Source organism: Ursus maritimus, unplaced genomic scaffold (genome assembly GCF_017311325.1).
Source record: "Ursus maritimus isolate PB19 unplaced genomic scaffold, ASM1731132v1 scaffold_5, whole genome shotgun sequence".
In the NCBI taxonomy this organism is placed as follows: domain Eukaryota; kingdom Metazoa; phylum Chordata; class Mammalia; order Carnivora; family Ursidae; genus Ursus; species Ursus maritimus.
Genome location: NW_024426663.1, coordinates 32,380,301 through 32,398,418, shown reverse-complemented (window position 1 = coordinate 32,398,418; position 18,118 = coordinate 32,380,301). Strand labels below are relative to the sequence as shown.

Sequence of the window (18,118 nt, the reverse complement as noted above, 5' to 3'; positions counted from 1 at the left end):
TTCACAAGTGAGTGAACTTGATTCTTGCTTACTGGGATGTGAGGAATCTGGGGCTATTTCAGGAATGTCAGCAATTTTGCCCTAAAGCAACTTTGATCTTGTTGCCCCTCCTCAAGCTTGGTCATTAAGGGAAAACGTGGAGACCCAGGGTTGCCTGTTAACAGAGAACCACTACTCCTTCCTTAAATAAATCTCGTCCTATTGTTCTCTTTTCCTGGAAGAAAAAACACCCATTCTCCCAGTTCCACTCAGAGGAGCTCCAAAACCATTTACTCTGGCTGATGCCCTCACAAAGAGGAATGCCTTTGAAACTAGTAAACAAAAGCCAGAGGAGGAAAACTGAGGGTCTCCAGCCACAACTTCCTCAAGTAATAATTCCCTGCTGTCTTCCCCAGCCATGCTCAAATCCCAACAGAGGTGGGGTTTCCTGGGGCTTTAGGAAATTTCTTAAAAAGGGGAAAGGGGGAAATTATGTATAATTTCTATTGTATCCAGTCACAAAAAAGTAATTCTGTTTCCCATCCTTTTTTTTTTTTTTTTGCTTTTAAGCTTTGAACTTTTAATAGTGGCAATTAATATGAATTAGCCACAACAATGACATTTTATGCTTCATTCTTCTAGAAACAACTAGTTTATGAATGATTAGGCCTACTTACCTCCTAGAGAAGTCTGTGGGAGTTCTCTGGGTGAAGAAATCCTCCCAAATTCTCAGGTTTCCCCATAAGCAAAGATCAAAGCAAGAATCCCATTGTCTCGTTTTAATTCTGTTTCTCAAACTATAATGTTAGCAGAGTCCTCTTTCATTCAGATTCTCTCCACATATGTCTGAGATTTAGGATCTGTCATCTACAAGGTTTAGAGATTTGCATATTTTATTGTGTTTTCAAAAATTAAGAGTCCAAATTCCCTAAGAGCAATTACTAAGACTTGTTTAAGAGTCCCTCACCTTAGGAAAAGAAATCACCAGCACACTTGTTCAAACAAAATGTGTGCCAGTTTTCTTTATTTTATAATCTTATAAAAATGTTTTACTTACACCATGGGATTCTGAACATGTTTATGAACATTTTCCAAATGTCTTGAAGTCCAGCATTGGAAGCCCAATCATTGTCAGTTGATGAGTTTGGGGGAGCCATTGGAAGGCATGACAGCACCGGGACAGCTCTCCTCTCTCCCCAGTCTCCAGGACCGTCTCCAAGATCCTCTGCCTTTACGAAGTGCTAACAATGCTGTACTCAGTGAAGTACCTTTAAAAGAAAGGGGAAAAAAGGGTACTGAGCAAGATTTACTTATCTTTGGATGATTTAAAAAATAGATCAGAATTCCACAGCATTGTTGGCCCACTTTGTTGAAGCTCCGTCATCCCAGTTCTTAGGATGGACTGGGGAGGCATTCAGTGCCACATTACCTAGAAGCTAATTCATACATACATTAATGGAACTCACCATGGTATTCAAAATTGCAGCAGGCCCCCAACAAATGGTAATTTGTGCTTACAAAATAAATACATGCGGCAGTAATTATTTCAATTTACAAAGTGTTCATCTTTACAATTTCTTTACATGGCATTTAAAGGGGAAAGTAATTTACATAAGTTCAAATTACACCTAGTTTTATGAACATACTTATGGTGCATAGAGTCTCCATTCCCCTTCCTCCACTATGACCACACACACACACACACACCTGTGCACATATGCTTAAAGTTCCCTTCCAAGCAAATAGAGCCATAAGAATAAAATAAAGAAGGACCTTCTTGCTCTCCTATGATCATTCTGTCTTCCTCCTAGAATTGAAATCTGATGCATGAAGTCTTTTAGATCTCCTAGTTCAATCTCTCTTTACGGATGAGAAACCAAGGCACAGAGAAGTTCAGTGATTTGGCCAGAAGTCACAGAGTTCATTAACAGCAGAGCTGAGACTAGACCCCAAGCTATGACCAGAGGCTCACACCAACAGCCTCTGGTCTTTCCACAAAATTCTGTTCCCACACCTGGGCAGATAAGGGCTTCTTTATTCAGAGACCTACAGAGAAAACAGCTTTATAGCCTGTCCAAGAAATTCATTTTCCAGTTTCAATTGTGCACACTCTCCCTGAAGCCTTCCTCTGACTTTATCTAACCTAATCAGAACTGTCCATGTCTTACGAAAGAAGGTCATGTTCAGACGGAGACGGGTTAAGGTGGTCACCGTTTAAGGTAGCATACCACTTCTACATAAAATGGATAATGACCTAACACTGTAGGTTGGTTGTGTGTGTGTGTGTGTGTGTGTGTGTGTGTGTGTGTGTGACAAGGCTGAATATTCTAAATTCCTCAGCTTTGTCTCAAAACCCTATGTTTTATTCTTTAATTATCTTTATAGATTCCTCAGAACCCATCCTACATTCTTAACATCTCTCTTGAATGGTGCAGCTCAGATGGGGATATAGGATTGTAAACAGGCGCTGCTTGGTGGTGACCTTTGAAGAAAGGTAGCAGAGACTTTCAATTTCAGCTGTTTTATTTTACAAAATTTTAGTACTTTCCTTTGATTAGAAGAAAATTCCCACAAGATTAAATTATTTTCTTCTTCTTGGCAAGTATGCTAAAGCAGTCATTTATTTGGGGCTATGAGCAAAAGCATGCAATTTCCATCATTATGACTATTGTTGCAACAAACTTTATTTTTAAACTACTTAGTATATGACTTCTTAGAGGCCTGATTTGTCTGTTCTTTGAGGTGGAAATATTTGTCACAATCTTGTTCTGCTGCCCAATAAATCAAAATGTTGAGCCTCTTGTAATAAAAATAGTTGCTTTGAAGTATAACCTTAAATGTCTAATTTCCTACCAGTAATAATGAGGCTTTATCCATCCATTTGGGGGGACTGAGTTTTCTTTTTTTTTTTTTTCCCTCTCTCCTTTTGTTTTTCTAACATGTGGGCTGTCTAATGACAGGATTTTGTATTCCAGATGTTTTGGCGAGAGAAGCAGTAAGTGACGGGTACACATCTCAGACTTTCATACCACCCAAGTGGCTGTTACGTCACTGGCCAGGGTGAGCCTATCCAGACTATCTCTACCACACACCCTCCCCCTTTTAGTTCATGTTGCAAACCCTTTAGTTATCAACACAAAATAACAGAAATTCTTTTATGCAGCCATTATTTCACAGACATCCAAAGAAGGGGGAAAGAATCTAAAACCACACAGAAGTTTCAACCCATGTGGTTTTAATAAGAAAAAAAGAAAGAGATGGTTTAATTAAGTAATAAGACTAGACTCCCTGGTGGTTAATAAGGTAATTTGCCACATGATTAAAGGTATATGCGAGTGGAATTTCTGTGGTAACATTCTCGCTCAAATTGATGCTTTTTGGAGACTGGGATCGTTAGTCACTTGAATACTATGACTATTTTGAAACGAGAGAAGAGCAACAATAAAGAGTCACTTTTGAAATTCTTTCACCATTATCCAATCTTTGCAGAAAGACAGAGGAAACAGAGAACCATATGGGAGCCCACCAACCAGCAGCAGGGCGAGTGCACACCTCTGTGTTCTCGGCACCGTGAGGCTCTCTAGGGGACAGTGACCAGGTCCTGCTCTGACTGTTCCCCTGAAATGCATGAGCACATGTGAGGGTTTGACACACCGAAGTGTCCAGAACCCTAGCTCAGTTTTAAAAATGCTTCCATTTATTTATTTACCATCTATCTTCCTGCTTCTGTCTCTCTTCTGCCCACATCCCACTGGCACGTCTCCATTGTTTCTTGAGGTCCTTTCCCTCCCTGGGGAATTCTTCCTCAGCTTTGCTATATATTCAGGTGATGTGGTTGGTGTAGATGGCCTGGAGTCCCTACTGCTGGGGGAACAGGGACGGCTGCCCAGTGGCTGGCAGTGATGGGGACGCTTGTTCCAAAGTCCTGTGCCAGACGCCTGTGTGCTGACAAGCTGAACTGTCCTCCCCCAATCCAGGCTCCTGGCTGCTGCGAGCTGCATGACCCCCAGGAAACACTTCTTCTTATTTGTTGGATGAAGGCACGATAATTCAAAATGCTCTATAAACTCTCAAAGGTGCTGCAGACACAGGGCAGATCGCTGTCATTATCTTCTCTCTACAACATCTTCCATGTGTCCCCAGGGGGCTTCTTGTCTTGGGGAAAGAAGGTCCCTGCCAGGTCTCATAGTCTGTAATTCTTCATTCATGCATTTATTCGTTTACTTTTTTGATCAATATTTATTGAGTTGAGGCTGCTACGGTGACTGGGAATGCAGAGTCCCTGCTCTCATGTAGCCTACTTTCTAGGAGATTGACAGACAAGAAACAAGAAAACAGCTAGGATCACTAGAAAGCAGAATAAATACTTGGAGAAAATGAATAGGGTGATGTAGTGGTCAGTCAGTGAGGTGGGAGCTGCTGTAGTCAGGGGGTCAAAGAAAGCCACTCAGATTTGGGGCATTGCTGCTGTGAAACACAGGCTCAGAAAGGACCAGCAGTACAAAGAGTAGCAAGAAGCCTATTCCAAGCAGAGTGAGGCCTTCCCATGTGAATAGCTTGGCAGTGAAGGAACAGAAAAGCAGCCAGTGTACCTAAGACAAAGTGAATCACTGAGATAAAGTCGGAAAAAGAGGCAGGGCCAGGTCGTGCAGGATCCTGCAGGCCAGGTTAGGAAGTGCAAACTTTACACCAAGTACAAGGGGAGTTATTAGAGGTGCTGAGCAGGGGTGTGGCAGGACCCTATGTACGCTGTTAGAATATCACTCAGACTGTTGTACAGAGAATGGACTTGAAGGGTGTAAGACAGAAGCAAGAGACGAAGAAGAGAATATTAAAGTAGTTCACATGGACAGTGAAGGTGATGGATGAGGAAGATGGCAATGGATAAAGACAAGAGTGGGAAAAAGTGACGTATAATTAGGAGGCGGAGCTGAGAGGGATTACAGAGTATCTGAGTGTACGTGCTGCCCACATTATCTGGACAGGCTAGACGGTGGGTGGGCTAGACGGTGGGCACTGTGGAAGAGGATGAAGAAGAGGAAATTCCAAAGAGGCTCCCTCTCGTGACCTGTTCTCTAGGAAAACGGTGTCTGTGCGCCTCCCAATTAGCCCCCTCGCTCTTTTGATGCAGAGGGAGAGGGGGCATCTCTAAATAAACCTGACCACATACAGCTAGGTAAATGGAAATCAATGTATTGATTCTCTTGAAAGGGCACAGGAAACCAACATGTGTTCTAGGCACAAAATCATCTTGTTTCCGGCTGACCACCGACGCCTCTGTTCACTTAGTGTAGTCTCTATCCAGCCAGAACTGAACTCAGATGTCGTAAAAGCACTTGGGCTTTTCCTAGACACCTGAAAGTCAAACCTCTACAACTGAAAGAACATGAGAATTGTCCTCTGCTCATTTTCTCTCTCTCTCTCAACTTTTTATTTTGAAATAATTGCTGATTTATAGGAAATTGCAAAGATATGACAGAGAGTTCCCATGTACCCTTAATCCAATTTCCTCAGTGGTTACATCTTACATAACTCTAACATGATATTAAAACCAGGAAGTTGACCCTGATACATTGTATATGTGTAGTTCTGTTCCATTTTTTCACATGTACACATTCCTGTCTACAGCATAATCAGGCTACAGATCACCACAAAGATCTCCTGGCACCAGTATCTTACAGTTTGAGTGAAGTGTAGAAATCTTACCTCCCTTTGTCCCCCCTGCCTACTGCCATGATTCACAATATAATTGTCTCAGATATTTCACCTATATGCATTGAAATCTACATCAGACAATGTTACGCTTTTTGCTTTGACTGACAAATATAATTTGGAAAACCTAAGGAAAGTCTATTTTATTTAGACATATTTTTACTCTTGCCTTTTTTCTCTCTTCCTTCGAGATGCTCTTAAGATTCATTCCTTTCTGGGGGCACCTGGGTGGCTCGGTTGTTAAGCGTCTGCCTTAGGCTCAGGGCGTGATCCCGGTGTTACCGGATCGAGCCCCACATCAGGCTCCTCCGCTATGAGCCTGCTTCTTCCTCTCCCACTCCCCTGCTTGTGTTCCCTCCCTCGTTGGCTGTCTCTCTCTCTGCCGAATAAATAAATACAATCTTAAAAAAAAAAAAAAAAAGATTCATTCCTTTCTGTTTCAAGAACTTTCTTTAGCCAGGCTTTCAGGGTAGTTTTGCTGGTGACAGATTCTCTTGGAGTTCCTTCTTTGAAGAATTCTTCTCTTCCTGAAGGATAATTTCACAGGATATAGAATTCAGAGTTGACGGTTCTTTTCTTTCAACTCCTGGAAAATGTTGTGCCACTTCTTTCTGCCCCTCCACCACCCCCCAGTATCTGACGAGGAATCCACTGTCCTTCAAACTGTTTTTCCTGTGTTGGTAAAATGGCATTTCTCTCTTGCTCCTTTTCAAGATTCTTTGTTTTTGCCTTTAGCTTTCTGATGTTTGATTATAATGTGTCTTGGTATAGATTTCTTTAGATGTTTCTCATTTTTTGTCAAATTTGGGAGGTTTTCAACCATTATTTCTCTGAGTACTTTTTTCCATCTTACCCTCTTTCTCTTCTCTGAGACTCTGATGACACAAATGACAGATCCTTTGTTACAGTCCCACTGGTCCCTGAAAGGTTCTGTTTATTTTATCTTTTTTTAGCCCATATTTTCTCTGTTGCCCAGAGTGGATAATTGCTATTCTATCTTCAAGTTCATGGATTCCTTCTCTGTCCTCTTTATTCTGCTGTTGAACCCCATTACATTTTCAATTGTTTTTAATTTTATTTTTGGCTTCTAAAATTTTCACTTGGTTCCTTTTTTTTTTTCTTGCTGAAACTTTTTTCTCATTATTTCAAACACATTCACAATTGCTTGTCACAGCATTTTTATGATGGCTGCTTTAAAATCCTTGTCAGATAATTCCAACAGATGTGACATCTCAGTGTTGGTGTCTATTGATTCCTTCTGTTCTCTTCTATAAAACTTTTTACTCATTACCCCACTGTCAGTGATTCAACCATCCCTTGCTCTAAGAATGAGCATGTTTGCAAGTTTCCAGATTTTCGTCTATGTTTTTTGTTTTGGGTGTTTTGTTTGTTGCTGTTGTTGTTGTTGTTGTTGTTGTCTTATAACACAGGCATTTTACAGTGGTGAGGAGCACAGACATTAGGGTCTTCAGACTCTGGTTCAAACTCAATTTTACCATTTACCAGTTCTGTAACCTTGGACAAGTTATTGAACATTTGAATACATTTTTTACTCATATCATAACATTTGTGGGGGAGAGGAGAGATGATTTTCTTTAATTAGTAAAAACTGTTACACAATATTTGAGAAGTGAGAACATTGAAACAAAAATTTATTATGAAAGATATATACACAGAAGAGCATATAAAACATGTATGTACATTAAACAAAGAAAAGAGTGAAGACCCACAGTCAAAAAATAGAACAGCCATGGTCATAAAATAGAAGATTGCCAGCAGCTTAGTAGTATAGCAGCTAGATTTACCAAATAAAAATTCAGGAACTGGGTGGCTCAGCTGGTTAAGCATCTGACTCTCGATTACGGCTCAAGTCATTGTCTCGGGGTCATGGCATGGGGCCCCAAGTAGGCTCTGCACTCAGTGGGGAGTCTGCTTGAGATTCTCTCTCTCCCTTTCCCTCTGTCCCTCCCCCTGCTCATGCTTTCTCCAAATAATAAGTAGTCTTTATTTATTAATAAATAATCAACCCTTAAATAAATAAATAAATCTTTTTTAAAATTCAGGAACTGAATTTCAAATAAAAAATGGATGATTTTTTTAAATTATAAATTTATCCCATGCAATATTTGGGAAATACTTTTACTAAAATATTATTATTTATCTGAAATTCACATTTAACTGGTATCTTGTACTTTGTCTTGTAATCCCATCTAGAGTGCTACTCCCTATCACATTAGCCTCCTTCCCATATGACTTTCCTCACAATTATTCCTTTGTTTTTCCTTAAAATTTGATCACTTCTGTATTGATTACAAAATGTAGAATTTAGTTTTGCCTGTTTGGACTGTCACAGTTTGTTATTGTTGTTGTTTTACTTTTTTCTGAATCCTGTCAAATCCAGATCCCCTTCTACCCATACCAGTGTCATGAGCAGCCTAATATCTGTCATGTTTTTAAGGTTCCTAATCCCTTGACCTGGTAATCTAGGAATAATCAAGGAAATCCAGGGGAGAGGCCTCAGGTTATCAGTTTACTGAGATCACCTAGGAAGGGGCTTTTTGCCACACTCACAGCCTGGTCACACACAGGCAGCTGGCCCTGCTGGGGGCTGTACTCCCTTCATGCCTAGCTGGCCTTGGGGACTAATTGCTTTTGCATTACAGCAACCTTGAGTCATTTCCTTCCAAGCTCCAGCAGCTTGTAGAATGCTAGGTACAGCTAGGCTCATATTTTACACTCTTGGAATGTACCAACCACCCTTCTTTCCTTATCCTGAATGCTGGAAAACTCCTCTCTCTTCTGCCGTGAGCCCTTCTTTCTCAACCTTTAGAAAGAAAAAAGAACATCTTTCTACCCTTTGGTTTCACAAGGCTTAGCAGCTTAAGGGGAGAAGTGCTGGATGATTTATGAAGCCAATGACACATCACCAACAAAGAGCTGGTTTATCTTTCCTAAGGGAAAGAAAGCTCAGTCTTTAGAAAAGCAAGTAGTGGCCTCCCATCCCCCAGGAATGAAGAGTTTGCATCTTCTGAGCAGCAGAAATCAATCATGTAGTCATATTTGCATATTCTACTACATTAGATTCTCCAAAATTTACATATAAAGCACCCATCTTTAATGCCTGGAAAATGAGAGTCACTAAAAATATAGCTAGTATTGCTTTTTGTCTGATCTTTCCCTGTGCACCAGACCTTTCTCCCCAAGTTGCAGAAGCCCAGAGTCTAGCTTTCAAGACCCACCAGTGACAAAATATACAGTGTCCCCTCTATCGTGAACCCACTTCCTTTTTTATTCCAGATGCAAACTAGTGAAAATTAACATCACATATATCCTGGAAGGGAAAAACAAGTAATGACAGGACCGTGTGCAGCCTGAAGGGCAATGATCGGGGAAGGGGAGAAAGGCTGTCTGGCCCTCCTCACCTTGATGAGTAGGAAGTTAATGGGCTGTCTGCGTGCCAACAAGGGTCTCTGGTCTCCTTCCCACCACCTGGCAGGCCCTTCCTCCCCAGCTGGCTCTCTGAGTCTCTGCCCAGCCAAGTCCCATGAAACAGCAGCAGACAAAGAGTAGGAAGAGAGTTTGCCTGGCCAACGCCCAGGAAGAGCCAGCCCAGTCAATATTTGTTGACCACCACATTGACTACAAGCAAGGGCATGTAAGTCAACAAATGGCCTAGCCTGTATTTGACGGGGATTATGGCCATTAAGAAATTAGTCAGAAAGCTGGGCTACAGTCCTATCTTAACAAAAAGCCTGGCATCCCACATCTCCAGAGGAAGAAATCTCCCTAAAACTTTGAGGAAGAGTTAATCCTGCCCTAGATCTCTCTGTCTGACAAAGTTTAAAAAGTAGAGTCAGTAGGGACTTTGGTGTCACCAGGTATCTTATGTGGTCATCAGACATTGGATTGCCAGGGGAGGGACCTACCTCCAAGCACCCATCTAAGCCAGTGCCCTTCAGGTTTCTCTGTCACATCTATACTCATATGAGAAAAATGCAAGGGACATGAAGCATCTATGCTCAGCCTACTGATTGTCCTGAATTGCCACACCCCAGACTGCAAGTCAAAAATACTTCTGGACCCAGCAACCTTACATGACTTATGTGTTGGGCTTGCAGGCCCAAGGTAGCTTTATGTGCCAAGATCTCTAGCAAAACATTTCAGTCTTTGTAAGAGGAAGCTTTTCCGTATATATTGAATTGGCCTTATAGACTCTTCTGTTTATTTGTTAGCTCTAATTAGTGTCATTTCAGAGAGCTATTCAAGATTTTAGAGATTTATCCTTTTGGGGTTTCTTGTTACCGTTGCTCTTGTCTGAAACTGGAATTATAGTTTTTCATATAGAAAGCCAAACCACTTGTCTAAAGAATGCCACTGTTACACCAGGCAATGAGCACAACAGAAAGCATCATGGCCCAATTCTAATGGTGGCGTTAATGAGAAATGCTATTCTTGCCTGACAGATGGTAGGTGACATTTTATTAAGCAATGTTAGAGATTTCTATCTCAGTCAAATTAGCCAAAGGGGGAGAGGAATGTTGGGCCTATATAGCCACTCATTGGTGAGAGAAAAGACTTGCTGGGGTTGAAGCCAGGCACGTCCATTGACCTCCCACTGGGTGGGCCAAAGGGAGGGGCTGAAAGAGCTCTGAGGAATGGCTCTACAGTATCACACCAGCCTTGGAACTAACATTTGTGTAGCACTTAGCAGTTCACAAAGTCCTCCACACCCATTATCTTCATAGCCCTTACGATCTGTGACAGCGTCCCATTTACATCTGAGCAAGGAGACTTGGAACAAAGTCCTGTGACTATAGGACACACAACTATTGAGGGCAGGGGTCCATCTGGAACACAGGTCTTTTGATCCCACGTCTTATGCTTCCTTTTTGTTTCCCTTCTAATGACACATGTATTAAAAGTTCATGGACAAACTTTGAAAAATACAAGAAAATATGAAGAAGGAGGCATAAATCCACATTACGCTATTCAGAAACAGATACTGTTTACATTTTGCTGCATTTCTTCTGCATATATTTATCTATGATCATTGTAGAAAATCTACAAAGTACAAAAATATATGAAAATAAGATCTGAAATCACACAGGGATAGAGGTACATTGCATTTCCAGCTTTTATTCTGAGCGTATTTTAAGAACAATATTATAGACAATATAATATTCCTTTCTTTATACATATGGCTTCTCACGAAGATTATACTAGCTGCACCGCCACTGAGTCTTCCCAAGGCCTTTCCAGGGGTCCTGTTGACAGTATGAACCCAAAGAGGGCTTATGTGTAACATATGATCCCTCCTTTCTCCAAAGCTCAGTATTATTTTTGAGACCTCTCAGAAATATCTCATGTTTCTTCTAGTCATCTCTGCACACTCTTCGCTTAGTACTTTTAACTGGTTTCCATCTTCTGAGAAATCACTGGAGGACTGCTCTAACTACTGATCACCGTTCCTGAGAATCCAAGGCCCCGGTTGGCCCCTTCCACACTGTGTCCCAATCCAGAGCAATGCTCTAGGCAGCTATAGGGGGATGCTGCTCTTTCTCACTCTATGAGGTGTACTTGGATACCCTGCGTCTCCCAGGGCAGGGCTTCCCAAACTTCAATGTGCACACAAATCACCTAGGATCTTGTTAAAATGCAGATTTTGGTTCGCGAGGTCTTGGATGGATCTAAATGCTCCTAGGTGAGGCTGGTGCTACTGACCCCAGCACGTGCTTTGAGTAGCAAGGCTCTAGAAATCCTCTGTGAAAATAATGATTCTGTTTAGGCCTTAGAGCTCTGCCCAAGGAGGCACCCAGGTGGATACCTCTGTCTTCCCCATAACTTGTCTCCTTTCTCACCCTCTTCAAATAGATTCATACAGACTGATGCCTAAAGGCCACCTAGTCCCTCAGCTTACACATTAGCCCAGATATTTCTTTTTTTTTAAGATGATGATGATGATGATGATGATGATGATTTTAGTAATCTCTCCATTCAACATGGGGCTCAAACTCACAACCCCAAGATCAAGAGTTATATGTTCCACTGACTGAGCCAGCCAGGTGCCCCAAGACCAGATAAGTCTATGTAGCTCCTCTGCCACCCCCTTCCAGATGTTTTGTTCCTAATTCACCTTTCTTCTCTCTTTCTGTTCTATTGTCAGCTTTTCCTGACCCCTAGATTCCCATAAACATCATAGGCAGAGAAGTTGAGTTACCTCTTTGTTCTTGTCCATCACCAGAGGGCCTCATCTTTATAACTACTGTAGAAGTTGTGACCCTAATCCAAGGCAGTTTTCTCTCTTAAAGGGATTATTTGCTGGCCCTTAGAATAATTATTTTCACAGCTAAAAAACACTACTGCCACAAACATATTTACACATAAAGCTTTGTCTGCATTTCTGAATATTTCCTCTCAGAATAGATAACCTAGAGTTGCAGCTAGTAGGTCAAAAGATAGGAAAACCTTGGGCTTTTTGATACGTATCAGCTCCCATTATTCTTTCAAGGGGCCACACTGCCTAACACCAAGTCCTCGTGGCTTCATTTGAAGAGCTCTGAGAAACAGAAAGATATTCCTTGTTCCCAAATAGTTTCAAAACCAGTTCCTTTTTGATAACTAAAATCCGCTTCACCCTGCTTTGGTTACAAGCACAGAAGATGCTATGAAAATATCAAAGTTACCATTATCAGGGCTAGAAAGGAGACACAATGAAGAGGCATGAATGTTTTCGCTGAGAGCTTTCCTTCAACAGGGGAACCACTCCGTGAGCCCAGAGTGCCAGCAAGTGTGGGTGTATTGTTGTAGGGTTGTATATCTAAAGATGAGGAACAGTGTGAAAGGGTGGAAATCTGAAACATGGACCTTGTTCCCCCAACTCTCCCCACCCCACTTCACATGAAGCAAGGGACCAGGAAGGCAGAGCAGCAAGGGACTGCTGTGGACATCATCCTAGGATGACAGAAAGAAGACGGGACATTGATGGAAGGTCAGAAAGGCCCACTGCCTGCTCACCATGCTACACAATTCTGCTTTCCCAGTCAGAAGACGGCTGAGGATCCTCTGGCTTTCTTCATCTGTAAACACCAACTCCCCCAGTTCTAAAGATTCTTGGACTCCAAGGGACTGTGCCAGGGAGGTATCACGGGTACTTTTGGAACTTCCCAGACTCCTTGGGAATCATCCCACATAGAACCACTTCTTTCCTTGTTGCTTAACAGGAAGCCCAAGGTCTCTGTGAAAGGCAGCCCTGTCCAGTGATGATGAACACTTGTTGTTCATCAAAAGTAAATTGTGCAAATGAGAGCACACAAAAGAATGATTAATCAAATTTAGGGAATCAAAGTGGCATCAGGAGCTGTACATTTTATAGAGTCTGCTCATTAAAAGAGAAAAACAATGAGCCCTCTGACCGGAGCCACTCCCTTGAGGCTGGCCACAGTGGATCCCACAATCTATTATCTCTGTGCCTCATTTCCAATTCGAATGGATGCCACCTGTCTTGTTTTGGCCTGCCATGGATGGTGTTTTCTGGTTTAAAAAGCAGAAATAAAAAGGCTCATGTTGTGCTTTTTACTTAGCCAGGGTAGCATCTGTTCTCATCCACAACAGGACTGCTGGCTGAAGGACAAAGGCCAGGATTTTTTTTTTTTTCAGTGAGGATTTTTAAAATTCCCAGTAAAGTTCCTATCACAGCTTTTTGAGAGTAATCTTTGCCTTACTTCTTTAGCCCCTTGGCTGAAAGAATGGGCATTTGCAGACCCCGTACCTACCCAGTCCTGGGCTGTGGGTTAATGTCATCACCTGATTAATCAGTTGTTCATACGCATGCAGTCTAGGGACATGGAATTTTTCAGAAGTAGTTTCAGTTCCCACATGTGAAAAGATGGCTGCTGGAAAAATACTTTCTGAAACACCCCTTAGTTTTAGAACTAATCTTGTTAGCCTCATTTTTTAGAAAAACGAAACACATAATAAGCCTTTGGTGGCTTAGTTGATGTACCATTCGTTCAGAATCAGTCTTCAGCGTGTTTCTTTTAATTCAACAAAGATGAATTAAGAAGAGATTATGTACAAAACACCTTATAGCCCATGGGATCTGTGAGCTGGATTAGTATTAGAGAACTAGAAAATTCTAGAATCACATGACATTATAGGATCACTGGGGAAAAATTGCCCATCTCACACCTTTTCTTACCTAGCATCTTAGAAAGACAATATTTTAAAGTTGATAGCCAAGGATAGATGGGGTTCCCTTTCCCTTCTCAGCTTCTCAGTCCCATTGCTGTGGTATCTGAACAATGGAAGCTTTGCAGCTTCCTTTCTGTAGCTTACGGGGAAGACGGATGTTACAGTGGTCTGTTGATTCACTTGGCAAGACGATTTTTCTCAACCTTATCTTGAAAACAAGGTAATAGTTTGGTACCCAAGGTTATGCTCCTTGGGGAAATAGCAAAATATGTGCCAGATTTTTTCTAAAGAGACCCTTGAACACTAGGGTATCCAGCCCTGATGGAGATAGGCGAGATAGGAGTGGGAAGTAATGTCAGCAAGACCAAGCACCAACAGAAACAAAAGGGCTAACAATAATAATTGTCATTAATGGAACACCTGCCACGGGCCAGACACAGAGACATAATTTCCATTTTATGAATGAGAAAACCAAGACTCAGAGGGTTGAAGTCATTTGCTCAAGGTAACAAAGCCAGTAGCAAATGTGGTAGCAAATAGCATGAATTTTGGCCAAAGACCGACTTGGGTTGAAAATCCCGCTTCATCACTTACTAGTTAAGTGATTCAGAGCACAACACTGAGTCTCTCTCTGTTGGTTAATCTCCATCTGATACCTTACAACAAAGAATAGGAGGTTTTAAGACTCCACCCCTCCCTTTTTTCCTTCTGCCCTACATTTGGGCAAACTGATCAGAAAGCCTGGGTGCTCCCTTCTTTGGGGCTGGCTGGAAATTTAAACCATGCCTGGGGACCCTCACTCTGGCCCCACCCCCAAACCACCATAAAAATACCAAGCCCATCTCCTTTCCCCACTCTCTCAAGCCATTTTTGTACCTGCCTGGGGCGGCCATGCTCTCCCAGAAAGCCTCCTTACGTGAGTTAAACCTTTTCATACCCTCTTAGTGTATGTGTGATATCAGTCTCAACATCCAAACCGAATTTTGGATAGGGTCCATTCTGCTTCTTCAGAGTATCCAACCCTCAGTTCATTCTCCTCATCCTCTAAGTTGCTTGTGCCCAAGAAATCTGATCTGCAAACCATCCTCATCCTCCCTTGCCCTCTGGCTTCCCATGGGGTCTCATCAGCATGAGGCATGGACCAGAGATCAGGGGAAGAAGAGAGAGAGTTTGAGGTGCTCTTCCCTACTTACTCCTTGACGTGATGGCACATTTCTGGCTGTTGCAGCATGCGCCTATGACATCAGCTCCCACCAGACAGCTCTCCTCCACATGCTAGCGCTCCCTGTTTCCTCCTCCTGCCCTTTCAGCACCGGGGGTGGTAAGAGTTCAGTGAGGCTACAGTCTTCAGTGCCTTATCCGCCTTTGTTGGTTCCCTTATCCCTGCTCCACCCCTGTAATGAGTCTTTTTATTAAATGTTCCTTATTAGAACCATCTGAATTCGATTCTGCTGCCTGCCAGGACCCTGACGGATTCATAGTCTAAGCCTCAATCCTCTCACTTATAAAATGGAGATGATTAATAATACCTAATGATAATATAGCATAGAATAGCTGTGGTGATTAAATAAGGTAATCCGGGCAAGCATCTAGAATACTACTTATATGTGTGACGTAAACTATACTATTTTTGTTATTGTTACTTACAGCAGCAATAATAAGAACGAACAATGACACTGGAATTAAAAATTCTTTCTCCTTGTAAAGTTCATGCTTTTCTCACCAAGCTACACATCTTCCCTTTAGAGAAAAGAGGTCAGACATCTCCCTCCCGGCCCATCTTGGAAATAACATATTTAGACTGTCACAAGAACTAAATCATTCCTTATTCCTTACTTAAACAAAGCTTCTCCAGCTCAACAGATTTGTCAGTTCAATGGGAACGCGCCAAAAGAACAAAGTGTACTGTTTTCCTTTTAACATCTCAATGCCAGACATGATTCTGTGTCTTTCACTCAGCAGGGACTTTCTGGAACATCAACTGGTGAGGCAGCCAATGAGAATTCAATATAAATCGTAGTAATCAGTATTTAAATGATAGGTGTTTGTCACAAATCCATTATCAGAAACCAAATATTCATTAGGCAATAGATATGACCTTTATAGATTCTAAACATTTGTGACCACTGCTTGAGATGTTCTCCATCTGCCAATGCTCAGAGAGGCAAATTATATGAAAGACAAGATTGTGTAGTCCTTAAAAATAGCCAGAAAATGTGATTCTCGGATAGAAAAACTTCCAGATCATTGTGACATAAATAATATATAGTGTGTGTAAAAGAGGAGGATGAAATAAGGAAGGAAATAGAAAACCTGTGGAGAATTAAGGGGATTTGGGTGACTATAGAAATAACTTGAGCTTAAGAATTCATCCTGCTCGAAAGGAGCTCTGCTCACCTACCTTCCCGGGCATTTTTTCTTATGATTGTCTCCTGACCTCCCTGGGGTTTAGAAAGCAGTAGATTAAAGAGGCAGTGCTTTCTGTAACCTGGCTACTTAGGGGAAAGATTCCATCATTGAAATAATTGTAAATGACCGCCACTCCAGGTCAAAATCTCTTAGTAGATGAGTCAAGACAAGGCACTGGGTGTCGTGGCAATATACGTATAACAAAGAACGCAGGCCTTGAAGCAGGAAAACCTGGGTTAAAATCCTGACTCTCAAGCTCACTAGTCGTGAGCTCTTGAACAAGTTACTTAAACTCTCTATCCCCCTTTTTCTTTAGTAAAATGAAGGTAACAGTGCCAATTATAAAGGCTGTTTTTAGAATCTTATCACATTTATGAAAACCACTCAACACAGACATGGTACATGTTTAATAAAGAATAGCTATTGTTACTATTGGCCTCGAAGAAAATAACATGAGCAGAGATGGCCTGTGAGTAGACTCCATGGGAAACTGCTCATATGCCACTCCAGAGCACCAACATGGGAGCCATGACACCAGGATTCCAGTCTAATAACATTATCAATAACTTGCTAGGACCTTGGGCAAGTTGCAGTATTTTAGATGTTAACGAGGGCCCTTGAGCAATTTTCAAAATGTTAGAGTCCAGTGGAGAGTATCTAATTGTTGGAGCTGAGAGGGTGTAAGCTCTGCCTTTGCTTTCAGAAGAAATTATCTCAGAGTCACATAATTATCCTCATTATTTCAATTTTGATCTCATATTCTAATTGACATTACCTATGACTTCAAAATACTTGAGAAAAACCAACTAATTCTTATTGCCTTTTATCATCCATAGATGAATGAGGATAGGAGGTAGTGACTTATTCTCCCCCCCCCCAAAAAAAAAATTATTGAGCACATACCCTGGGCCAGGTACTTTTCTAGATAATGAGAGCATAACAATGAACGCAACAGAAGAGTTCCCTGCCCTTGGGGAGTTTACATTCTAGTGGGAAAAGATAGGCAATGAATCAAATCACCAAATGGATGGATTATATGTTAGTGACAGTGCCTTGAAGGAGAAAGCAAGCCTTGGTGAGGTTGAAGAGGTAGGCAGTCGGGAAGGGTACAATGAGGAGGTGAAAACTGAGTCAATACTTGTGGGTGAGGGACAGAGACATGTGGATAGCTGGGAAGAGTGCTCCGGATAGAGAGCGGAGCCAGAGGGGGAGGGAACTTGGCACATCTGAGGAGCTGTTGGCCACTGTGGCTGGAGAGGAGCCAACTAGGAGTGGGTGGCAAAGGGAGGAGAGAGGCGGCCATGAGCCAGACCCTGTGGGGCCTTGTGGACCATGGACAAGACTATAGATTTTATTCCAAGTGTGTGAGGGGAAACCATTGGGGAGTTTTGCGTATGGAAGGGGCATTGTCCAAGGATCTTACCAACAGCAAGCCTGGGGCAGGGACACCCAGTAACAGTCTGAACCAAAGAGTTGTGAAAATGTGGGACTACCCCAGTAATAGATTCTGCCCTCGCATCCCTGGATTTAAATGGAATTGTTCCCCATACCAAACAGAGGGAGTCTCTGCCCTGCTTGAAACCCTAGTTCTGCTCTTCAACCCCGGCCATGGCTCAAAGTAATTAAATTAAAGACCCATTTTTAGTGTGAAGATTAAAATGACAGCAAAGTGTATTATAGGCAAATGCAAAACCCTTAACAGCATCACATAGATTTTAAGCTAGAATAGTGACCGTAACTCACAGCTTCTCTGTTTCCCAATCTAGGCATGCTTAGGTTTGCCAGCATTTGTGCATTGGTTGGAATAAAGCTTCTTTGCTTTGGAGCA

The 18,118-nt window shown here is 41.9% G+C and overlaps 1 long non-coding RNA gene across 1 annotated transcript; it reads right to left on the bottom strand.

Moving 5' to 3' along the window:
• Positions 1–989: 989 nt before the first annotated feature.
• LOC121100648 lies at positions 990–15,127 on the bottom strand. Its single transcript, XR_005832363.1, has 2 exons — positions 15,075–15,127; positions 990–1,247 (listed from the first exon to the last, which is right to left on the bottom strand). It is a non-coding gene; the product is annotated as an uncharacterized LOC121100648 (long non-coding RNA).
• Positions 15,128–18,118: the final 2,991 nt, after the last annotated feature.